General features: G+C 37.9%; 1 protein-coding gene across 5 annotated transcripts in view; it reads right to left on the reverse strand.

Moving 5' to 3' along the window:
* The window catches only part of TENM1 (teneurin transmembrane protein 1), a 909,292-nt gene that overhangs the window by 820,582 nt on the left and 64,981 nt on the right, over nucleotides 1–23,729 (reverse strand). The window lies entirely within an intron of this gene.

Below are 23,729 nucleotides of genomic sequence, written 5' to 3' on the forward strand. Positions count from 1 at the left end.
GGATCGTTTGATTCACTTTGGAGGAAGGCAGTTAAACCTGACATCTGTAGTCATGATTACTTTCCAACCAACAGGAGTCTTTAAAGCATATCAAAAGGTGTCATTCAAATACTATGGCTACAAATAAATGAATCCCTTTATGAGACTATGAGCCTATATGCCAGTCCCAAAGCATTGCTTTTTTCCCATTTTAAACCCCAAAATACATTTTTTAAATAGTTCAAACTGGCTGTTTCTAAACTTTTATTTTATTGCACACTAAACCTTCAGAAATAATTATTCATTGAAAACTAATTTATGTGTAATGTGAGTCTAGGAGATTATCACACTTATCTTACCATTTATTTGAAAATACTTTATTCCAGGAAGACTCCTTCTGTGTCACATTTAATTGCCTTTGAAGCTCCTGCCATTTGAATCTGTCTTCTGGAACATGCATTTCATCATTATTTTTTAGCCTTGTTACATCAATCACCACAACTGCTATAGAAGATTTCTGGGCTGTGAAGTGATAATTTGTTCCAGTGGTATTAATGAGGCAAGCAGTGGTCTTGAGGGAGGTGACAGCCCATTGCTTTACAGACAGCACCAGATTAAGGTGCTGGACAATATACGAGCCTTTAAGCATATACTCTAGAACCTTTGGAGTGTTTTATAACTTTCCTTATCAAAGTTAACATAGAAGAGATACTTCTGACACATTATCTACAATGAGCTAGGCATATCTAATCACCAAGGGGGGGAGCATTAATAAGTGTTGCTCAACTTACCTTGAGTTACAGACACATAAGAGAAACTTTGTACTGCTCCCAACTTGAAGGCTCCCTAATGCCTTATAAGCTCTGAATTGGTCTATTTCCATTACCATGGTTGTAATGGCATGTCCCTAGTCACAGAGGAGTCTAATTCCCTGAAGTGCAGCCAATGAAAACTTGTATTTCTGGGAATTAGTTCTCAGAACTAGGAATGCCGATTTGTTGTTGTTATAATACCATGCCCATGAATACCGCCTCTAGGAAGCAGTACATCTGGAAACAACAGATGGTACATGTGGAAATGGGTTGGATGGAGTATTTTAATACCCACACATCTCTAATTCAGTTCTATCAGTCTGACTTCAATGTTTTCTCAGATTATAGAGTGCTTCAGAATTGGTAAGACAGGCCTAATCCATATTATTGTTACTATCAACAGCACCAGATGAAAGCCTAATGTTGTAATATCATTATCTATGAACTCTCATTTTACCACATATATAAGCACAGGCAACAATCTGGACTTACCTTTTAATAACGGAACAGGTCAGTCCAGTGTACTTCCTTATCTCTTTACCAACAACCACAGAACATAAATTTATTTTAAGATGAAACTAACTCAGTGTGCTACTCTCCTTAATATAGGAAGGAAACATTTAAGCTCTTTCACACACTGTCTAAACAGTTTATCTCCCTCCACCTTCAAAAGCTACCAGAACTATTATAGTATTGGAGAAATTTCACTTAATATGGTAGGAGAACAGCTTTGCTAGAGAAATACTTCCTTCTTGTGCTTCAAGAAGGCTGAAATAAGATGTTTGAGATATGTTGGCATTTTAAGAAACATACCATCTGAATGGTAGGAAAATAACTTTTAGAAGCTTAGAATTTCATATTCTGTACTTTGTTAGTGCAACTTAGCTAGAATTAGGATAGTATTGTACCATCTATCAAAAGAAAATGAACCCTCAATGTAGATTGAAAGAATTAATATTGTGAAAACGATCATACTACCCAAGGCAATCTACATAACCAATTCTGTTCAGTTCAGTTCAGTCAGTCGGTCGTGTCCGACTCTGCGACCCCATGAATCGCAGCATGCCAGGCCTCCCTGTCCGTCACCAACTCCTGGAGTTCACCCAAACTCATGTGCATTGAGTCGGTGATGCCATCCAGCCATCTCATCCTCTGTCGTCCCCTTCTCTGCCTGCCCCCAATCCCTCCCAGCATCAGTCTTTTCCAATGAGTCAACTCTTCGCATGAGGTGGCCAAAGTATTGGAGTTTCAGCTTTAGCATCAGTCCTTCCAAAGAACACCCAGGACTGATCTCCTTGCAGTCCAAGGGACTCTCAAGAGTCTTCTTCAACACCACAGTTCAAAAGCATCAATTCTTTGGCGCTCAGCCTTCTTCACAGTCCAACTCTCACATCCAAACATGACCACTGGAAAAAACATAGCCTTGACCAGATGGACCTTTGTTAGCAAAGTAATGTCTCTGCTTTTGAATATGCTATCTAGGTTGGTCATAACTTTCCTTCCAAGGAGTAAGCGTCTTTTAATTTCATGGCTGCAATCACCATCTGCAGTGATTTTGGAGCCCCAAAAAATAAAGTCTGACACTGTTTCCCCATCTATTTCCCATGAAGTGATGGGACCAGATGCCATGATCTTCGTTTTCTGAATGTTGAGCTTTAAGCCAACTTTTTCACTTTCCACTTTCACTTTCATCAAGAGGCTTTTGAGTTCCTCTTCACTTTCTGCCATAAGGGTGGTGTCATCTGCATATCTGAAGTTATTGATATTTCTCCTGGCAATCTTGATTCCAGCATGTGCTTCTTCCAGCCCAGCGTTTCTCATGATGTACTCTGCATAGAAGTTAAATAAGCAGGGTGACAATATACAGCCTTGATGTACTCCTTTTCCTATTTGGAACCAGTTCAATCCGTATCAAAACACCAATGGCATTTTTTCACAGAACTAGAACCAATAATTCTAAAATTTATATGAAAACAGCAATCTTGAGAAAGAAGAAAAGAGCTGTAGGTATCACGCTTCCTGACCTCAGATTATATTGCAAAACTACAGTAATCAAATCACTATAGTACTGGAACTAAAATGGACACATATATCAATGGAATAGAATAGAGAGCCCAGAATAAACCCACACACTTATGGTGACTTAATCTACAATAAAGGAGATAAGAATATACAGTGGAGGAAAAGACACTCTCTTTAGTAAGTGGTGTTGGGAAAACTGGACAGCTACATGTAGAAGAATGCAATTAGAGCATTTTCTCACACCATGTACAAAAATAAACTCAAAATGGATTACAGACCTAAATGAAACCATAAAACTTCCAGAAGAGAACATAGTCAGAACATTCTTTGACATGAATTACAGCAATATATTTTTGAATCTGTTTCCTAAGGCAAAAGAAATAAAAGCAAGCATAAATGAGATCTAATTAAACTTAGAAGCTTTTGCACAGAAAAGGAAACCATCAACAAAATGCAAAGACAACCTATTGAATGGGAGAAAACATTTGCAAATAATATGACTGATAGGGATTGATATCTAAAGTTTATTAACACCACATGCAAGTCAATGTAAAAAAATAAACAATGTGATTAAAAAATAGGCAGAATATCTGAATAGATATTTTTCAAAAGAAGACATACAGATGACCAACAGGCACATGAAAAGATGCTCAAAATCGATAATTATCAGGGAAATGTGAATCAAAATCACAATAAGATATCACCTCATACCTGTCAGAATGGTTATCATTAAGAAGACCACAAATAACAAATGCTGGCAAAGATGTGGAGAAAAGGGAGCCCTCATACACTATAGACAGAAATGTAAATTTATCTAGCCGCTTTGGAAAACAGTATGGAAGTTCCTCAAAAAACTAAAAATAGAACTACTATACAATCCAGGTATATACCACTGGATATATACTATATACTATATAGTGATATATACTATACCACTCCTGGGTATATATCTGGAAAAAAGGAAAACACTTATTCAAAAAGATAGATGCACCCAAATGTTCACAGCAGTATTATTTACAATAGCCAACATATGGAAGCAACCCAAATGTCCATCAACAGATGAACTGATAAAGTACATGTGGCAGATACAGATAAAATGGAATACTATTCATTATTTAAAAAGAAGGAAATTTTGCCATTTGCAACAACATGGATGGACTTGGAGGGTATTATGCTCAGTGAAATAAGATAAAGACAAACACTGTGTTTTCACTTATGTTTGAAATCTAAAAAAGGAAATGAATGAATTTAAAAAATAGAAATAGATTCATGGATATAGAGAACAAATTAATTGCTACCAGTGAGAAGAGGGAAGTGGGGAGAGGCAAGATAGAGTAAGGGATTAACAAGTATAAATTACTATGTATGAAGTAAATAAGCCACAAGAATATATTGTACAGCACAGGGAATATAGACAATATTTTATAATAACTTTAAATGGAGAATACTTTATAAAAGTTTTGAATCACTATGTTGTACAACTGAAATTAAAATAGACAACTGAAACTAACATAATGCTGCAAATCAACTATATTTCAATTAAACACTTTACAACTCTCAACTATAATTCAAGAATAGAAAAAAAAAAAAGGATGTTTGTTGAATATTACAAATTGTGGCACAGTGGTAAAGAATCTGCCTGCCAGTGAAAAAGACACAGGAGATGTGGGTTTAATCCTGGGTCGGGAAGATCCCCTGGAGTAGGAAATGGCAACCCACTTCAGTGGGGTCACAAAGAATCAGACACGACTGAGCACAGCACACAGCACAGCACAAATTAACCAATGCACCATTTAATGTGGTACAAAGAAAAGGAAGTCCAATCCAAGTGGCTGCAAGTCACTCCAGACACAGAGGATAAGTGGTAGCCTATTGTCATTTATATTCAGTGCTATATTCACTTAGATAAAAGGAAAGGGGGAATCTCTATTCCTCCTGTCTTGGATCACTTCAGGAACCCCTTAGTTCAATGGGAAGCAGGATCCTAGTCTTTGACCTTTCAATTTGCAGTCAATGTGGACAAATGGATTTAAATTCTGAGATGAGCTTGCATTGTCTTTCTGGAGAGTACAACCTCCTTTGTTGAAGAGGTAGTTATGAGGGGAGAGCAGACAAAAGACTCCATACACTTTGTTATCACAATCACACCCTAAATACATTCAAAATAACTCTATAATTTATGCCAATGAAGAAAAGACCCTGATAGTGAATAAACTTCTGTTAATAAATACACATTGAATACAACAAACAGCATCCAAAATCTTCACCAAATGCTTGTTATTCTTGTTTGTTCTCTCTCTCTCTCCTTCCTTTATTTCCTTCCTTCTTTCCTTTTTTTCATCTTTCCTTCCTTAGCAAAACAAATTAACACTAAATAAACTGATCTATGCAAACATAGCAATTTGCTAAAACATTTTTGATAGATGGTTTAAACATTTTAAACATTCACTATAGTAATGAAATAATGCTTTTATCTCTAGTTCAGAAAGAACAGCATAGTGTTTAAAAGCAAACCACTGAAGTTGGACTGAGTTCAACTCCAAATTACTAGTTGTGTTACTCTGAGCAAATTACTTCTCCTTTCTTTATTGGTAAAATAAGGACAATGATGATACTGACCTCAGTGGGTTACCATGAAAATCAAATGAGTGTGCTAGAGACTGCTGAAGCTCACCAAGATCTATATTTCCTTGTTGTCCTCTTCCTCAAAACACAGGTAGACTCTATTTCTCAACTGTTAGGTATAGCCATGTGATTAGGTTCATGATACTGAAAAGTGGTGAAGTACCACTTTCATGCATAGGCCCTAAAAACCTCCCTTTTGCAATCTTCACTCTTTTTAATCATGTACTGGCTAGACTCCTAGGACTCAGAGGAAATGAGAGCCACAAGATGGAAAGAGTCTGTGTTTTGAATAATTACATGGAAAAAGAGTTCCTTTCACTGGCCCTCAGGGAATTGTGATGTGAATGCCAAATAAATATTTATTGTGAGAAGACACCAAAATATTTGATGACTACAATGAGATAATTCATTTAAAGTGTCTATTACAGTGCCTGGTACATCCAAAAAAGTGCTTAATAAATCTTAGTTGCTACTGATGAACCTATCTGCAGAATACCAATGGAAACACAGTCATAGAAAACAGATTTATGGACACGGCTAGTGGGGAGGAAGGAGAGGGTGGGATGTATGGAGAGAGTAACATGGAAACATACATTACCATACGTAAAATAGATAGCCAATGGGAATTTGCTGCATGACTCCATGACTCAGGGAACTCAAACCAGGGCTTGGTAACAATCTAGAGGGATGGGATGGGGAGGGGGTGGGAGAGATGTACAAGTGGAAGGGGACATGGGTAAACCTATGGCTGACTCATGTTTATATTTGGTAGAAACCAACACAATACTGAAAAGCAATTATCCTTCGACTAAAATAAATTTTAAAAAATGTTAGTTACTCTAAGCATTATTGTGGTGATGCTCTTGGAGTGTGTTATAGACTCAATGTTTGTGTCCCCCTAGATTCTTATGTTGAAGCCTTAATCCTACTTATATTTAGCTATATTTAGAGATAAGGAAATAATTAAGGTTAAATAAAATCATAAGGATGGGTCCTGATCAAATACAACTGATGTCATTATAAGCAGAGACACCAGAAAATATTACACAACTGCTCAAAACAGAAATAAAAACTGAAATCAAATAACAAAATGCTAGTAAATTGTACTGTCATCAATGACAAGGTTCATTATCTTCATTAATGATTCAAGAATAAGCTAACAAATTTGGCATAACTACTTTAAAATTAATTACTTTAGATACCATCAAGTGTCAACATGAAGATCAGTCTCCTTAGCTGAGACAGTATTATGTATTTTTATTATTCTGGAAAATTAAAATAGAACATGTATACTATAAAATATTTACCTTGATCATACTTAATTGAAATATTTTTCTAAAAAGGTCATTCAAATTCAAGTTTTAAGAGTGACTATATTCATTTGTTTATGGTCTTTGATCCATTCATTCAGTAAACATATGTTGAGCATCCGTATGTACCAGTCACTATTCTGGGTGGTGGGAATGCAGTAGTGGAAAAAACAAAGTCCTTGCCCCCATGGAGCTTTCATTATAGAGGGGACTAGGCAGACACACAATAAAGAAACAAGCAAGAATTATGAGAACTTCTTTTTGTCAGACTTAAACGGAGCCCTCCTCTTTCTTGGACTTACTGCTCCAGAATTCTTTAGGACAGTTTTTTCAACCCCTTACTCCTGCCGTCAGGGTTCCAAGTGATATTCTCTGGTTCATTGCTTCCACGTCAAGATAATCCTTAATGCACGTACAATGGCATTTGTTGCTAAGTCGTTCAGTACAGTGGCATAATGCTAACGAAAGTAATTAGCAGCTTGTCAAGAATCCCTTAAGGACCTTGACTCCTTCCTCTCTCACTCGCCCAAGGGCTTATTCCAGAAAGGGCACTGGTATCTGTTTACCAAATCACAGTCGACGCTATAAAGAAGGAATACCACTGCCTGAGTTGAAACCAGTGTAGTAGCCAATGTGCATCAAACTAAATGACGACTAGAGGTACAAGGTAAATATTTTAAAATAAATAATTTTTTTTTTTAAGTTGCAAACAGGGACTAATTTGGTACTTAACACTGTATTTACCAGATTCATTGGAATTTACCATAATCTAAGATCCCTTTCTGGGAAAGCTACTGTCCTTAGGGACTAAGAAATGGAGAAAAAGTTCTATTCAGACACCAATTGTTTTCCTCTGTTTTAAATGTTAAAAGCTGTTTTGATGGAAGTCAGTCTATATTCTGTATTTCATTGCCAAGAAAGAAGGAATTCTAAGAAAAGATCCAGATACACTGAAGCTCAGAGACACTAGATATCATCTGATCTTCAAATGAATGATTATTCATATTTATATGGCCTCAAAGGGAAAATAATAAGAGCTCACTCCAGGATTCCAGTTTGTGTTGCAATTCTAGCATCAATAGTTAACTGCTTCACCTCAGGAAGTAGCCCAAACCAGTATTCTTAAACCAAATATATCAGAAAAGTTGTTTAAATTAAGGCAAAGGAAGGAAAATAGATTCCCACTATGGCTGTGTTATTAAGTAGACAGGTCCATCTGTTTTGAATCTGGGTCGAAGCTCTACCACCTGTTTCTTCTTGTCTGACATGAACATGCTTGGATTCCAATCCTGCCTATACCCTTTGGCTGTGCTTGATTTTCTGGATGCAGTTCTTTCTCCCGTCTACACAAAGTAACCATGCTTCCATGTGTGTCCTTACCATGGCTGGACTTCTTGTATTGCCTCCCAGCTGCCCTGAAATTCCCAGTTGTGAGACAGGCCCTCTGGTCTGGACAGACACTCTGACCTCAAGTTTGCTCAGCAAGATCAGGCATCATCCTGTCCTTCTGTACAGTGATCCACAAAACCTGCACTTACTTTTCAACTGGAACACTCAGAGGGCAGAAAATGCGTCTCTGTAATTCTCTTGGCATAGCACACATGCAGTTAAGTGCTTTTTGATTATGATAACTGAATGTGCTCAAAAGTTCTCATAATGGAAACAAATTAAGTCCCTTCACAATGAAATTTATGAAGGCCTAGCAGATTAATACTACCTCAGAGTGGTGGAAGAAAATGCCTTTTCACCACTAGTAGAAATGAATCACCCTCAACTAATAGGGCAATCTCTTTAAGAACAAAGTAGAAGAGGAAAGAGGATGAGGGAGGAGAAGCAGAGAAGACCCTGAATAGCAAAAGCCACATAAAGACCTACAGAAAACAAACAAGACTCTTACTAACCCCCATGGCCTTCAACATCCTTTATCTAGATTCACTTGTTACTACAATTTCCTTGGAAAACTCAGGAGAAAACATGGCATTGGGTGAGTATTCTATGAACAGGATTGCAAATTGTTTTTGCAATAATTGCTTTTTTTTCAATCACTGAAAGTTGCTAGATTTACTCCTTAATACAATTTTTTCAAAGCCTAAATTATACACCGCTCAGAGTAAAAAGATCATTCTACATGTGTGATTTGTTTTAGGTTACTGGGGATCTGACCATTTCTAACACAGGCCTATAAAGCAACTTCTGCGTTGTTGGCTCTCAAATGTTTTGCAGCAATGATTGAAAGACACTAGATAGGAAGTTTGAAAATTAAAGTTCTCATTATACTGCTAATTAATTGATTATATGCAGGATTTTAGATTACCTGCATAACTACTAAATAATGTCTATCAAACCCTGGGGCTAATTATCTTTTTTCCTTCCCTGAATATGCATTACCGTTACCAACACTCAAAATTAGGCAAAACATTTGTTTCTGTAAACTGAGCACTGTATTAATAAGAGTTCTACAAGTGAAGGTATATAAGAGAAATCCAAGGAAACTCTAGAATGAAGTTATTAACATTGTAATAGATGCTAATCACCTTCTACTTTTCAAGGAGATTCAAAAGATCATTGATGAGCTTTCACCCCAAAGAGGGAGGTGGAGCAGCACCTGATTTTGGGGAGAGTTCAACTCTATGGAATTCCTATATTTCCCCCCATAAGAGCGATGCATAAAATGCATAAATGCAGTTTAATTTGTATGTCTGCATAAATCTTAGCCTATAAATAAGACTACAAATCAGAAAAAAAAATTCTTGCTTAGGCCATGTGTCCCAATCTTTATTTTGCAATATATGAGACTCATGTTGTTGTTTAGTCACTCAGTCATGTCCAACTCTTTTTTGTGACCCCATGGACTATAGTCCACCAGGCTCCTATGTCCATGGAATTTCCCTTGTAAGAATACTGGAGTAGGTTACCACTTCCTTCTCCAGGGCATCTTCCTGACCCAGGGATCAAACCTGCATCTCCTGCATTGGCAGGCAGATTCTTTACCGCTGAGCCACCAGGGAAAGAGCCAGGTAAATAGGCATGAATTCTACTCATAAAACATTTTAAAGATTTATGGTGCTAGAACACTATGATTTAATTTGATTGAGGTTAGTTTATATTTTTGTAGTTATTCTTCAGACCTTAAGAATGGGAAGATAGGCTGCTAAGAAGTTTAAGTTTGAGAAACAAGATTCTTTTGTTATGACAGCCTCCATTCAATTGATAAACCTAAATTCTCAGTGGTAGGCAACATTTTCTTGCCCTGTTGGAACTGGAAAGCCTTCTGAAGGAGATAATCAAGTTAACTATTGAGCAGGGGAAGAGAGACTGTCAAGGTTCCATAAGTTCAAAATCCATTCTTGTATCATTGTTATTAATATTTCTAGAAAATTCACTATCTGCTCTTTATTATTTTGATATATGCTTTCACTTATATCATTTCATTTAACCCTTAAAATAGCTCTGTGAGGTTGGTTCTTTTATTTGATTTACTTCACAGAAGAGGAACCTGAAGTTTATAGAGGTTAATTAACTTGCTGCAGGTCACATAGGTGATGGGTAGAAGAGGAAGACTTCAAACTTCAAACCTAGGACTCTCCAATTCTGAAACTCAATCTTACCAATATGTCAAAAACGACTAGGAAACAAATCAGTTGAACCTAGAAATATATCCAAATCAGAAGTGGTATTTGTTTCAGAGCCTTATTTTAAATACACCAGGGTTCTCAAAGTATTAGGAAAGTGTAATACAGAAAAGAACTGTGGGCTTTGGAGTCAAAGAGACCTGAGTTCATAATTCAGTGTTTAGAACAACTAGCTATGTGACTGAGGGCTAGTTATCTGACATGGCCAAGACATATTTCCCTCATTATAAGTGAAGTAATAATGATACCTGCCTTGCCAGATCATTGAGAGAATTAAATGAGATAATATATGTAAAGTGCCTAGCAGTTCCTGGCACCTAGTATACACCCAATAAGTAGTCTAAGTGGTATTGATTATTATTGTGTATGGAGCCATAGTGGCCTGCAAAGACCTTTCAAGTGGTGTCTGGGCTGGTTCAATATGCAGGTCACACAAAACTGTGGGTTTTAAAAGTGTCATTTTGACCACTTTAAAAAGCAATAAAAACATTTTAAAATGAGGCCCAGTAAATAATAGCTCTTTACCCAAGCAACAGCACAATAACTTTTGTTAATGTGTGGTGCTAAGAGTAGAAAAAGGAAAATAAATGGTGTCTTTTGCCTCCAAGTAGTCTCTGGCATAAAGTCTCAAAATGTTCGAAAGGGAGACACATATGCCACATGAGCCAAAGGCACATCTTATTTCATTCCTTAAGTTTTAAGGCATTTTTAAGGCTTGAAAAGTCTCCAATAATCATCAAATGTAAAGCAAAAGGCCTTTCCCTTCTAAGATCATGTCAACCAGCCCCCTGCCTCCAGGCACATTTGCCTGAGAATCACGCTGAACAGATGGCCACTGATTCCCCAGCTTTCTTTAGTAATTTGTGCAAGTGTTTGGCAACCTTCTCTGTCAGGGAGTGCTTCCTCATTATATTGGACTCTAGAAGAGTTACTCCCCACCTTCCATAGATTATTTGATGCCACATTTATTTTTTTTTTAATTTTTCTAAGAGAAGGTTATTAAGGTGTGTTTAATTAAAGCTTCTACCTTTCACTGTCACAAAAACATATAACTCATGATTAATAGCTCAAAGAGATTTCTTCATGCTGAAAGCCTGTCCTTGCCAATTTTAAATCACACATAGTATCCTATTTTTATCTGTCTCTGTGTTAAAAGTCCAGAAACTCAATCAGTTTTTTTCATTGCCCCTCCAATAGATCTTCTCATAATCTCATGCACTGAGATGGAAAGAACAATGTTCCTAAACTCAGTTTAATAAACACCTTCAAGACATGTGCATTAAGAATCAATAATTAAATGCTGCCCCTGGTATAAAAAAAATGGCACTATGGACACACCTCAGGGAGAAAGCATGGGCTCAAAAGATTTTTTATTTCTTTATTTTGCAGTAGCAGAGATGGATTTCAGTGGATCAGTAAGTGTTTTTCCCAAGGGAAGATATCTGTAAGCTACATGTTTAAGATTTGGGAAGGAAGGCTAGAGGAAGCAAAGAGGGCAAAATGAATTGAATGGAACATGGCTCACTTCAGCACATAAATCTCCAATCTTCACTCTATATGAGTAACCTCCTTCTCCCATTACCTTGGCTTCTCATTGTGTCTTGGGATTCATCTCTACTCATTTAAAAAGCTTAAGTGTGGACATGCAAGAATATGGCTGATGGATGAATCTCACAAACACAATATTGAAAGAGTACAAACTATGATAAAACTAATGTATGATGTTAGAAGACAAGATGGTGGTTAACCTTGAAGGGATAGTAACTAGAAGAAGGCATGAAGGGAGCTTCCAGGGTACTAGGGATATTCAGTTTCTTGATCTGTGTATTGACTACATGGGTGCATTCAATGTATGAAAAATCATTGGCCTGCACAGTTATAATAAGGGGGCTTTTCTATATTTATAATAAACTTTGATAAATATCATTTTCAAAAGGCAGATGTGAGGACTTTCCATATATATGATTTGCTCAAATCCCTCATCCCTTTCTGCATGGATGACACCAATGCTAACCAAGTGAATATCAGAGACACAGCCAGTGTGGCAATACATTTCGTACATGTTTTCTAAAGTGAAACAATGGCTTATGTGGCTCCTTTGTAATCATGGGTGATAATGTTCCGCTGCTCTCTTCATTTATCCATCTATCAAATACTTACTGAACACCTTTTATGTGCAAAACGCTGTGTAAAGCACTGGGGATACCAATGGTGACTGACATAGATACAGTCTGATGGGAAACATTCAGTAAAGCATAAAATGATTAAACAAGATAAGTGTAGGTTGTGATAAGTAAAATGCAGAAAATAAAACAGACTGTTAAGTGAGATAATAGGAGGGATGTTTTAGACAGGATAGTTGGGGAGGGCCTCCCTGAAGTGACAAGTCATCATTATCCATGAAGTTTAGGAGACTCATCATATACAAAGGCCCTGAGGAAGAAAAGCTTGAGCAACCACAGAGTGGTGAGCCCTCCCTAAGCTGCTGCTAAACCTGCTGACACTGGGAAGAGGCAAGAGGTAGAAGCAAAGCACTTCCAGGAAAAACCCTCAAATCTGAAAGTGATATGCAGCCAAGTTTGAGGAGCTGTTGATTATGACCTTCTTCTTCACCTCCTCAGTTAAATATTCATAATGAAAGATGCCTGAGGAGTACCAAGGAAACTTTTTTAATCTTTTTAGAAAATCAGAGTTGCAACCTCACAATATGATACATCAAGACTAGACTCATTGCCCTAGAATTCTCTTAACCAAGTCCTTATATATCACGACCGTTATCATCTACTCAAATCATAACTCCTAAGGCCAAACTTTCCTATAACCTTATTAGCCTATATTGCAAGCATTACTCCCACCTCACACTGTAATTCTCCATTCTCAACACAGACACACACACACACACACACACACACACACGAGTATAAAAGGGCTGCAGTGTAGTTTGACGATGCTCTTTGAAGTCCTGGGCCTTAAATGGCAGCAACATCATATACACTTCTCTTTCAAGTATGGATGAACCTATGAGAAACAAAGCATCCAGTACAATTTATATATAGAAATATGTTTCCTACTATTTACACAGGTAGGAAAACCTCAGGCAAGGTAGATTGCATTCATGTTTCTTACCCATGTGTATACCAACTCTTCCACATGGTAAAGGCTTTTTATGTTGTTCATTCTAATTCAAAAAGTCGTTTTGTAAGGATTGACTCCAAGGAAAAACAAATACCCAAGAACATTTTTCCATTTGTTTTCCTACAAAGGTTTCTGAGCCCTCTGCCACACTCTGGGATGCCCAAGTCCAGCTGAACTAAACACATCTCCCACTACAAGTCCTGGATGGAACAATCTGATCTCATTTGTAGGACAAAGTCCGGCTAGCTACCAGGGTCCCTCTTTCCTAGGCCAGAGGCTACAAGGGAGGAGAGTAAAGTAAAGTACTTTGCACCTGGGAACAAAGTAAAACATAGAGGAAAGTATACTTGACAAGTCTTGGGGTTCAGGCCATACCTAGAACCTCTACTGAAGGGACTATATCTGAACCTGTGGGCTGCTACACCAATATAGCTGACTGGACCACTGATGAACACCTAATGCTAGAAAGAGAGACTTTTCCTGAGCTGGACCAAGCTAATCATAAGCCATCAGGAGGTTAAACTTAGACATATGGATGAAAGGTCCAAGTTAGTCTGGACATCCAGAGTGACCAATGCTTCAGATGACTAAGAAGAGGTAGCCAATTAAGGGGAGTATAGGTATGAAGGGGGAAAGAGCAGATATTTAGTTAGAATCCAAGAAAAAGAAGCAGGCATAAGAACAACTATGCACTCACAGAGAGGTAGAAATAGACACCTAAGTTTCTGATAATAGTAGTCATGTCTTGCTGTTGCATTCTGTGAGCTATCTGTATGTTTTCTCAATAACCTCCCAATTTTACTATCTTAAGTGAATTTCCATTTTTTTTTGTAACCAAAAAGAATCTTGATTAGAGGAAAGGAGGACCCAGCCCTCTTAAGACTGTGCAACTCTCTCTCTATAGACAGAAGGGAAAAGAGAAAGGAGGAGAGAGGCATGGGAGAACAAGATGGGTGTAGGCGGAAGAAGATACTAAATATATTGCAAATGAAAGGAAGAGGTACTAACATAGTAAAATATAAGTAGTAAATGAAAAAGACCACATTTGTGGTCAGAGGCATCTTTATGCAGATTTTCCTAACTCTTTTGAATTTACCTCTCATGATATCACTGCCTCCCCTCATTATATTACTTGGGAAGGTAACATAACACTGGGGAAAGGGTATGAGCATGGTGTAAGCCAGCCAGTTTAGGGTTCAGAATCCAGATTCTTCTCTTCCTAGCTGTGCAAACTTAGATAAGTTTCTTTATCTCTACAAGCCAAATTTTCATTATTTGTAAAACAGGAATAATCGCTATCTCCAGGGTTGTTGTGAGAATTAAATTAGAGAATACCATACATATGGCAGGGTACCTGCCAGACAGGAGATGCTCAACAAATTAATTTCCCTCCTGCCAGTGGGTGGATATGGAGGTAGGTATGGAATTCAGCTTTCAAATTACATGAAACTCCATCATATATCATATATTTACTTAGACTTTTGTTAAAATGGTAAAGATGGACAGATTTGCAATTCTTCCTGATTCCAATTTGTATCAATTCACTTCAGTTGCTCAGTCATGTCCAACTCTTTGTGACCCCATGAATCGCAGCACGCCAGGCCTCCCTGTCCATCACCAGCTCCCGGAGTTCACTCAGACTCACATCCATTGAGTCGGTGATGCCATCCAGCCATCTCATCCTCTGTCATCCCCTTCTCCTCCTGCCCCCAATCCCTCCCAGCATCAGAGTCTTTTCCAATGAGTCAACTCTTCGCATGAGGTGGCCAAAGTATTGGAGTTTCAACTTTAGCATCAGTCCTTCCAAAGAACACCCAGGACCGGTCTCCTTTAGAATGGACTGGTTGGATCTCCTTGCAGTCCAAGGGACTCTCAAGAGTCTTCTCCAACACCACAGTTCAAAAGCATCAATTCTTCGGTGCTCAGCTTTCTTCACAGTCCAACTCTCACATCCATACATGACCACTGGAAAAACCACAGCCTTGACTAGATGGACTTTTGTTGACAAAGTAATGTCTCTGCTTTTGAATATGCTATCTAGGTTGGTCATAACTTTCCTTCCAAGGAGTAAGCGTCTTTTAATTTCATGGCTGCAATCACCATCTGCAGTGATTTTGGAGCCCCCAAAAATAAAGTCAGCCACAGTTTCCACTGTTTCCCCATCTATTTCCCATGAAGTGATGGGACCGGATGCCATGATCTTCATTTTCTGAATGTTGAGCTTTAAGTCAACTTTTTCACTCTCCTCTTTCACTTTCATCAAGAGGCTTTTTAGTTCCTCTTCAGGTCTGTGGGGCCAATTTGTATAGTAGGACTATAATTCTTATGTGACTTAATATGACATCCCTAAATGGTCAACACTCCAATTTTAAAATGTAAAATAAATAAATAAATATTCAAACGTCAACGATCAATGCTTTTCAAAAAAATTTTCTTGGGACTTCCCTAATGGTCCAGTGGTTAAGACTCCATGCTCCCAATACAGGGGGCCCAGGTTTGGTCCCTGGTCAAGAAACTAGATCTCATATGCCACAATTAAGGGTCTGCATGCCATAACTAGGGCCTGGTACAACCAAATAAATAAAAATAAATATTAAAAAAATGTTACTATTGTTCCAGTGGATTTCAGTCTCATTCCTCAGAGCACGTAGGACTCCAGAGAGGTATGGGATGATGAGGAAGCCAGGCAGAAGACAGAGTAGATGAAAGACTACTCTAATCTGGGCAAGTGCATTTTCTTAGTTATTTTAGATATTGGAGTTCCACACAGGATTTCAGTTAAAAAGATGGTTGCACTTCTTCAAGAAAAAAATCACTGTAAAACCCCACTCCTATACAACATGGCCTCTTTCCCTTGGCATGGACAGTCAAGCCTGGTCTGCAGTTCTACTTGAGTATGACGTCTCCACATTTCTAGCCACCTCATTTGGTATAGCTATAACCATAAGGCTTCAGGTCACTCTAACATGGGTCAGAAGTGCTATCTGAAAACCTAACCTATCTTAAGTATACTGGTATAAGTGTATGGTGCCCAAACACAGTTATGAACAAACTTATATAAAGGAAATAGCAGTAGCAGTTTGGATTCTCCAGACCAATGGTATGCTAGAGCCCTTTGGAAATAATATGTAGGTCCCCGAACTGCCAAGGAAATATCTGTTAAGGATCAATAATACTTGACAGGGTCTACCAAAGGAGAAAAAAAATTAGATAAAAGAATATGAATACTGAAGATAGTTCAAGTATGAAGCATCATCCTGGGATACATACACATGCAAAAAATGTAGAAAATAATCATCTCAGAAAGAGAGTCAAACAGGGTTTTTCAGGCAAGAGAAGGTATCTCAGAGGGTCCTTCTGGAACTGAACAAACTGATTGTTTTTCAAGTTTCCCAGAGTGTGTATGACTATTAATAATATGATTAGTTTCAGAGTCAGAGATAAATGGATTCCCAATAGAGCAAGAGTACGTATCTCCACTGTACACAGTATTCCAATATATTTTTTTATTCAGTCTCAAACAGATTCTCTCTAATTATATTTAAAGGAAAGGTTGTTATTTCTGAATGTATAATGATATCAGAGCATGAAAGCTTTCCTGATATAGACTCAGCTGGGATTTTACTCTAATATTATTAACCTAAATGAAAACTTTCTTGAACAAAGCTGATCTTATTTCTATATTGTCAGGACTGACAACAGCTTATATATCTTCTGCCATGGAAACTAATGTTAGCTACTAGGTAAATGTAGTGCAACCATTTGTAACTTTCTTTAAAGTACCTATCACCAAAATACCTACATGCTAACATAGGCATATTAGAAATTTGAAATTCTGTCAAAGAGAAATTAACTATTCTCTACACAAAGCAAAGGGATGCAACATTGTGAAATAAGAATTCTTCTAATACTGTGATGATTAATTCCATGAAGAAAAAACCCAAAAACAAAGGCATAAACCTTCTTGGAAAACAGACTAAAATACCATTTACTTCTTCTCCCTTTACATTATCTAAAACATCATTTGCAGATTTGGGAAAAATAGTCAATCTAGAGGTTAATTTTCCTAGACCATCAAATTAAATACCTAGATGTCTCAAAAAAACATATGGATAAGTTATATATTTTTATTTTTCAGAGATCTTTCATTTGTTTTCATTTTATATTGGAGCATAGCTGATTAACAATGTTGTGTTAGTTCCTGGTGTCCAGCAAAGTGATTTTGTTATACATATATATGTATCTATTCTTTTTCAGATTCTTTTCACATTTAGGTTATTACAAAATAATGAGTAGAGTTCCCTGTGCTATCCAGTAGGTCCTTTTTGGTTATCTATTTTATATATAATAGTGTGTATATGCGGAGAAGGCAATGGCACCCTACTCCAGTACTCTTGCCTGGAGAATCCCAGGGACGGGGGAGCCTGGTAGGCTGCTGTCCATGGGGTCGCACAGAGTCGGACAAGACTGAAGCGACTTAGCAGCAGCAGCAGCAGCGTGTATACGTCAAGCCCCATCTCCAAATCTATCCTTCCCCCTCAATCTTCCCTCCTGGTAACCATAAGTTCGTCAGAGACATTTCTGATGTCTTATTGACACTGAGTAATTCTGAGTCATAATGCAAATCCTTTCATTTAAAAGAGCAAGAAGAAACTAAATTTCTCAAAACAGAATGATTTTGAAATAGTTTTGATCCCTATTGAAGTACAGAAAGGTATGATACTAAATCCAAATGTACATGATGTCTGAGGATCATTCTGATAACTTTTGGTCAAAGTCATTAGCATTGTTAGTGATCCTGAATCATAAGTTAGGAAAGCTAACCTTCCAATAAACCTAAAGATGTAGCTCAGTTTTTACATTTCCCCCTCTTATATTCAATACATTAATACTTGTTTTGATATGTAAAATGTAAACACTGAATAATACAGTTACATTCATAATCACAGCTTACACCATAAAACTAAAATGAGAAAAAAAAATAGTCTGGAATAAATGTCACCTCTACCTCTGGTGTGAAGCTGGTTTTAGAAAAGGCAGAGGAACCACAGATCAAATTGCCAACATCCTCTGGATCATGGAAAAAGCAAGAGAGTTCCAGAAAAACATCTATTTCTGCTTTATTGACTATGCCAAAGCCTTTGACTTTGTGGATCACAATAAACTGTGGAAAATTCTGAAAGAGATGGGAATACCAGACCACCTGATCTGCCTCTTGAGAAACCTATATGCAGGTCAGGAAGCAACAGTTAGAACTGGACATGGAACAACAGACTGGTTCCAAATAGGAAAAGGAGTACGTCAAGGCTGTATATTGTCACCCTGCTTATATAACTTCTATGCAGAGTACATCATGGGAAATGCTGGGTTGGAAGAAGCACAAGCTGGAATCAAGATTGCCGGGAGAAATATCAATAACCTCAGATATGCAGATGACACCACCCTTATGGCAGAAAGTGAAGAGGAACTAAAAAGCCTCTTGATGAAAGTGAAAGAGGAGAGTGAAAAAGTTGGCTTAAAGCTCAACATTCAGAAAACGAAGATCATGGCACCTGGTCCCATCACTTCATGGGAAATAGATGGGGAAACAGTGGAAACAGTGTCAGACTTTATTTTTGGGGGCTCCAAAATCACTGCAGATGGTGATTGCAGCCATGAAATTAAAAGACGCTTACTCCTTGGAAGGAAAGTTATGACCAACCTAGATAGCATATTCAAAAGCAGAGACATTACTTTGCCAACAAAGGTCCATCTAGTCAAGGCTATGGTTTTTCCAGTGGTCATGTATGGATGTGAGAGTTGGACTGTGAAGAAAGCTGAGTGCCGAAGAATTGATGCTTTAGAACTGTGGTGTTGAAGAAGACTCTTGAGAGTCCCTTGGACTGCAAGGAGATCCAACCAGTCCATCCTAAAGGAGATCAGTCTTGGGTGTTCTTTGGAAGGACTGATGCTAAAGCTGAAACTCCAGTACTTTGGCCACCTCATGCGAAGACTTGACTCATTGGAAAAGACCCTGATGCTGGGAGGGATTGGGGGCAGGAGGAGAAGGGGATGACAGAGGATGAGATGGTTGGATGGCATCACCGACTCTATGGACATGAGTTTGGGTAAACTCCGGGAGTTGGTGATGGACAGGGAGGCCTGGTGTGCTGCGATTCATGGGGTCGCAAAGCATCGGACACGACTGAGCGACTGAACTGAAGTGAACTACCTCTGGTGTAGCCAAACTGGGCTTCTAATTTCTATCACTTTCCAAAATAATCATGAAAAAACTTGAAATCGAGTCCTGTGCTGCCTACCCCACACATTCCACTTGCTAATCCATTGTGAAAGCTTAGGCATGCAGTCAAAAGGGAAAGAGGTTAAGGAGAGAATACCTAAGCTTTTCACATCATTTTTGTTCAGCAATAACTTGCCTCCCTTCTCTCTACCTCAACATCTTAATCATCTTTACTAAGTTAGGACTTTGACCAGAAGGATTCAGCCAAATTCCAAGAGAAGCAAAAATATCATTGAAGCACATGAGCACCCCATCTGAGAAGTAAAGGGATGAACAGCCATGAGGGCAAGAACTGTCTTATTCACAGGACCCATCATAGACCTGGTACATAATTTTTGTCGTTGTTGCTGCTCAGTTGTTAAGTCGTGTCCAACTCTTTGCAACACCATGGACTGTAGCACACCAGGCTTCCTTGTCCTTCACTGTCTCCCAGAGTTTGCTCAGATTCATGTCCATTGAGTTGGTAATGGACCAACCATCTCATAATAGGCACTCACAAATATTTAAAGAATAAATGAGTGAAATGAAGACATGCCCAAGACTTTCTCCTTTCCCATTTTCCCCTATTAATTCAGTACCCATCTTCCACAGAAAATCTGGGCCTGACTTTTTCTTTGAGGCTATAAGCATTTCACTGTAGCCAGAACATGTGACTCCCCTATGGAGTTCATAATGATGGGACTGACTTATATTAAAGCATGGAGGATTCTGCCTTTCATTTACCAGACATCTATATGTTTTACATTAGTCCTCATTGTTTAAGTATGATGATTGAGACATCACTACAAATACTGGAAATCATTAAATCTGTAACAATATTTTCTTAGAAACATTTAAAATAAATTCAAGTGATCTTCCAATTTTTTAAATTTACCCACAAATAAAATGCACCTGAAGATCACAACTTGGCCTTAAGCTCTACAAATGCTATAGATTTTTTTTTAGTTTGCAAAATTTGCAAAATGTAACCCTATATTTATTTAGCAGAGCTACATTATGTGCAACATTAATATTAATAAAACAAGCCATCTCATTTATCTTTATTAACAAGACTGTCACTTCATAAATTTTCAACTAACACTCAATGACTTTTTATATTTGAATGCAAAAAAGACAAATTAAAATTATTCATCCATTTCATTTCAACTGAGGGAAATCAAGCAGAAAACACTGAGAACAAATGCCCTCTCAGAGCTGAGGACTTGAGTTTAGTTTGATCAAAGTTGGGTTCACTGGCATAGGACAAAGTTAACTCTTTACAACGTGCTTTCTAACTTTCTGAATATGGAAACTATGATAGCAATCCTAACTATAACACTATCCCTTTTCAAAGAGAACTTTTATACCTTTTAATATGCAGTAAAGATCAGCAAAATTCACAAGACAACATTTGTGAATTTTATGTGAACACGAAGTCAACATGTCAACACAGAGAGGTATAAAGATCAATTTAAGAAGATATTTCTGATGCAGAACCAGCCAAAACTAGGGACTGGATAGAGGATGAGAGATAGAGTTAATAGTAAATACAATGAAGGGTAGAGTTAATGGCAGGTTTTTCATATTGATAAGGAAAATTTATTCACATTTTAAGTTAATGCAGCATTTGCTGCTGCTGCTGCTAAGTCACTTCAGTCTTGTCCAAATCTGGGTGACCCCATAGACAGCAGCCCACCAGGCTCCCCTGTCCCTGAGATTCTCCAGGCAAGAACACTGGAGTGGGTTGCCATTTCCTTCTCTAAAGCATGAAAGTGAAAATGAGGTCGCTCAGTTGTGTCTGACTCTTAGCGACCCCATGGACTGACTGCAGCCTACCAGGCTCCTCCGTCCATGGGATTTTCCAGGCAAGAGTACTGGAGTGGGGTGCCATCACCTTCTCTGAATGCAGCATTTAGTGAGGTATAAAAAAGTTAAAGCGTTCATAATTAGCAAGCCAGACCTTCCTCATTCAATCTTTTCCTTTGCAGTTAAACATGGATTCATCCATTTTTTCAAGCTTTTCTTGTTTCAAATAGGCTGAAAAATATATAATATATACCACATATAATAAACATTAATATATTCATGCATGTTAAGTCATTTCAGTCATGTCCGACTCTTTGTAACCCTATGGACTGTAGTTCACCAGGCTCCTCTGTCCATGGGACTGTCCAGGCAAGAATACTGCAGTGGGTTGCCATGCCCTCCTCCAGGGGATCTTCTTGATTCAGGGATCAAACCCACGTCCCTTATGTCTGCTGCATTAGCAGGTGGGTTCCTTACCACTAGCACCACCTGGGAAGCCCATTAATATATGTATAACAATATGTATATAAATTTGTACATATATAAACACTATACACACACACATATACATATACATACATACATACTGGAGAAGGGAATGGCAACCCACTCCAGTATTCTTGCCTGGAGAATTCCATGGACAGGGGAGCCTGGCAGACTACAGTCCAATGGGTCACAAAGAGTTGGACATGACTGAGAGACTAACATGCACAAACATGCATATACATACACACACGAGACAGAAAGAACATTTCATTTCAGCTTCAGTTTTTCTGATTTTACTCCTTAAAAGTCCTTAAAAGATTTTGCAACTCTTCATGGGCACACACACTTCATGGGCATTTAAGGATTCTTTTCATGTTTTACTCAACATTACTTTTTAGTTATAAAAATTAGTTAAGCCATAATAGACTCTCTCTTTAAATCTGCAAGACTCTAATCTTATAATTAGGCTTTAAAATATACTTTTTCACTCCCACTAAATCTGCTTTTCAACCTCAATGAAACCTCCAATCACATTCTACTTGATCAGCCCCTTCTTGACTAGCCTGACATGCCTACCTGACCCTCATCAGTAATCACAGGCCTAAAAGGCCTCCGACCTGTTACCACATTGGATCTGCCAATTCATAACCTTACAATCTTCCCTTTTTTATTTTTTTATTTAACTCTTCAAACTCACAGGCAGCTGAAAGCAAGAGAAAACCCACACATTCTTGCTAATTGGTTCTACTGTAGAGTTATAATTTTTTTTTAACAACTCTTGGTCTTTAAAAATCTAACATTTATGCTTTTACTCAGCCCTACTTCACTCAGGCCAGCATACTCTCTTGGTCATGGGGGACTTTTCCCCTTATTCTTACAGAAATCAAGATCATCAGATCTGAACTCTCAACTTCCCTTACCTATATATCCTTCAAAAAGTATTTTCTCTATTCTTACTCTCTTCTGCATCAGAGAAAGAAATGTCCTCCTAATTTTCTAAGAATCTTCCCTTATCTATGCTTTTAACTCCATCTCCCCTGTATGGTCTCTTCTGAAAATTTGCTCTATCAGTTTTATTTCCTCTTAAAGTTCTGGCTCTAACTCTGTATTTATGCATACATATATTTCTCTCGCTCATTCTCTTGATCTTCCTAGCAATCTGTTTCTCAGTCACTGTTAAGTCTCGCAATTTCTCTCTCAATCTTTCTCAATTTCTCTCTTCTCATTCCTTTTGTTTCTTCGCATTCTCTTCTTTCAGTTCCTCAGCAGCACTATATCCTAGTTTTCCTTTAGGCTGATCAGGACATCCATAGCCCAACTACATGGTCCCTTTATCTGCTTCTTTTCTTTACCAGCTTCTTAAAACCCATCTTTCCCCTGCATTATATCCTCTCCTCAATTCTATATGTTCTCGCTGAGCAATGTGGCTCAGGTCATAGTTTAAACTATTCTATAAATGCTGATGGCTGTCAGATCTATATCTCTTACTCTGAATTCTCTCTTGAACTCCAGTTTCATTGTTCTGAATGCCTAGTGTTCTACAGTAATCTCATAACAAACACATCCAATCTCACCTTTCCAAATCAAACCTGCTCCTCCTTGTCCTCCTCCTGTATTCCCCTAGGTCATAGCTGAAGTTTTTGGGTCATTCTTCTCTATTGCT

The sequence above is a fragment of the Bos indicus genome, chromosome X (assembly GCF_029378745.1).
Source record: "Bos indicus isolate NIAB-ARS_2022 breed Sahiwal x Tharparkar chromosome X, NIAB-ARS_B.indTharparkar_mat_pri_1.0, whole genome shotgun sequence".
NCBI classification, from domain to species: domain Eukaryota; kingdom Metazoa; phylum Chordata; class Mammalia; order Artiodactyla; family Bovidae; genus Bos; species Bos indicus.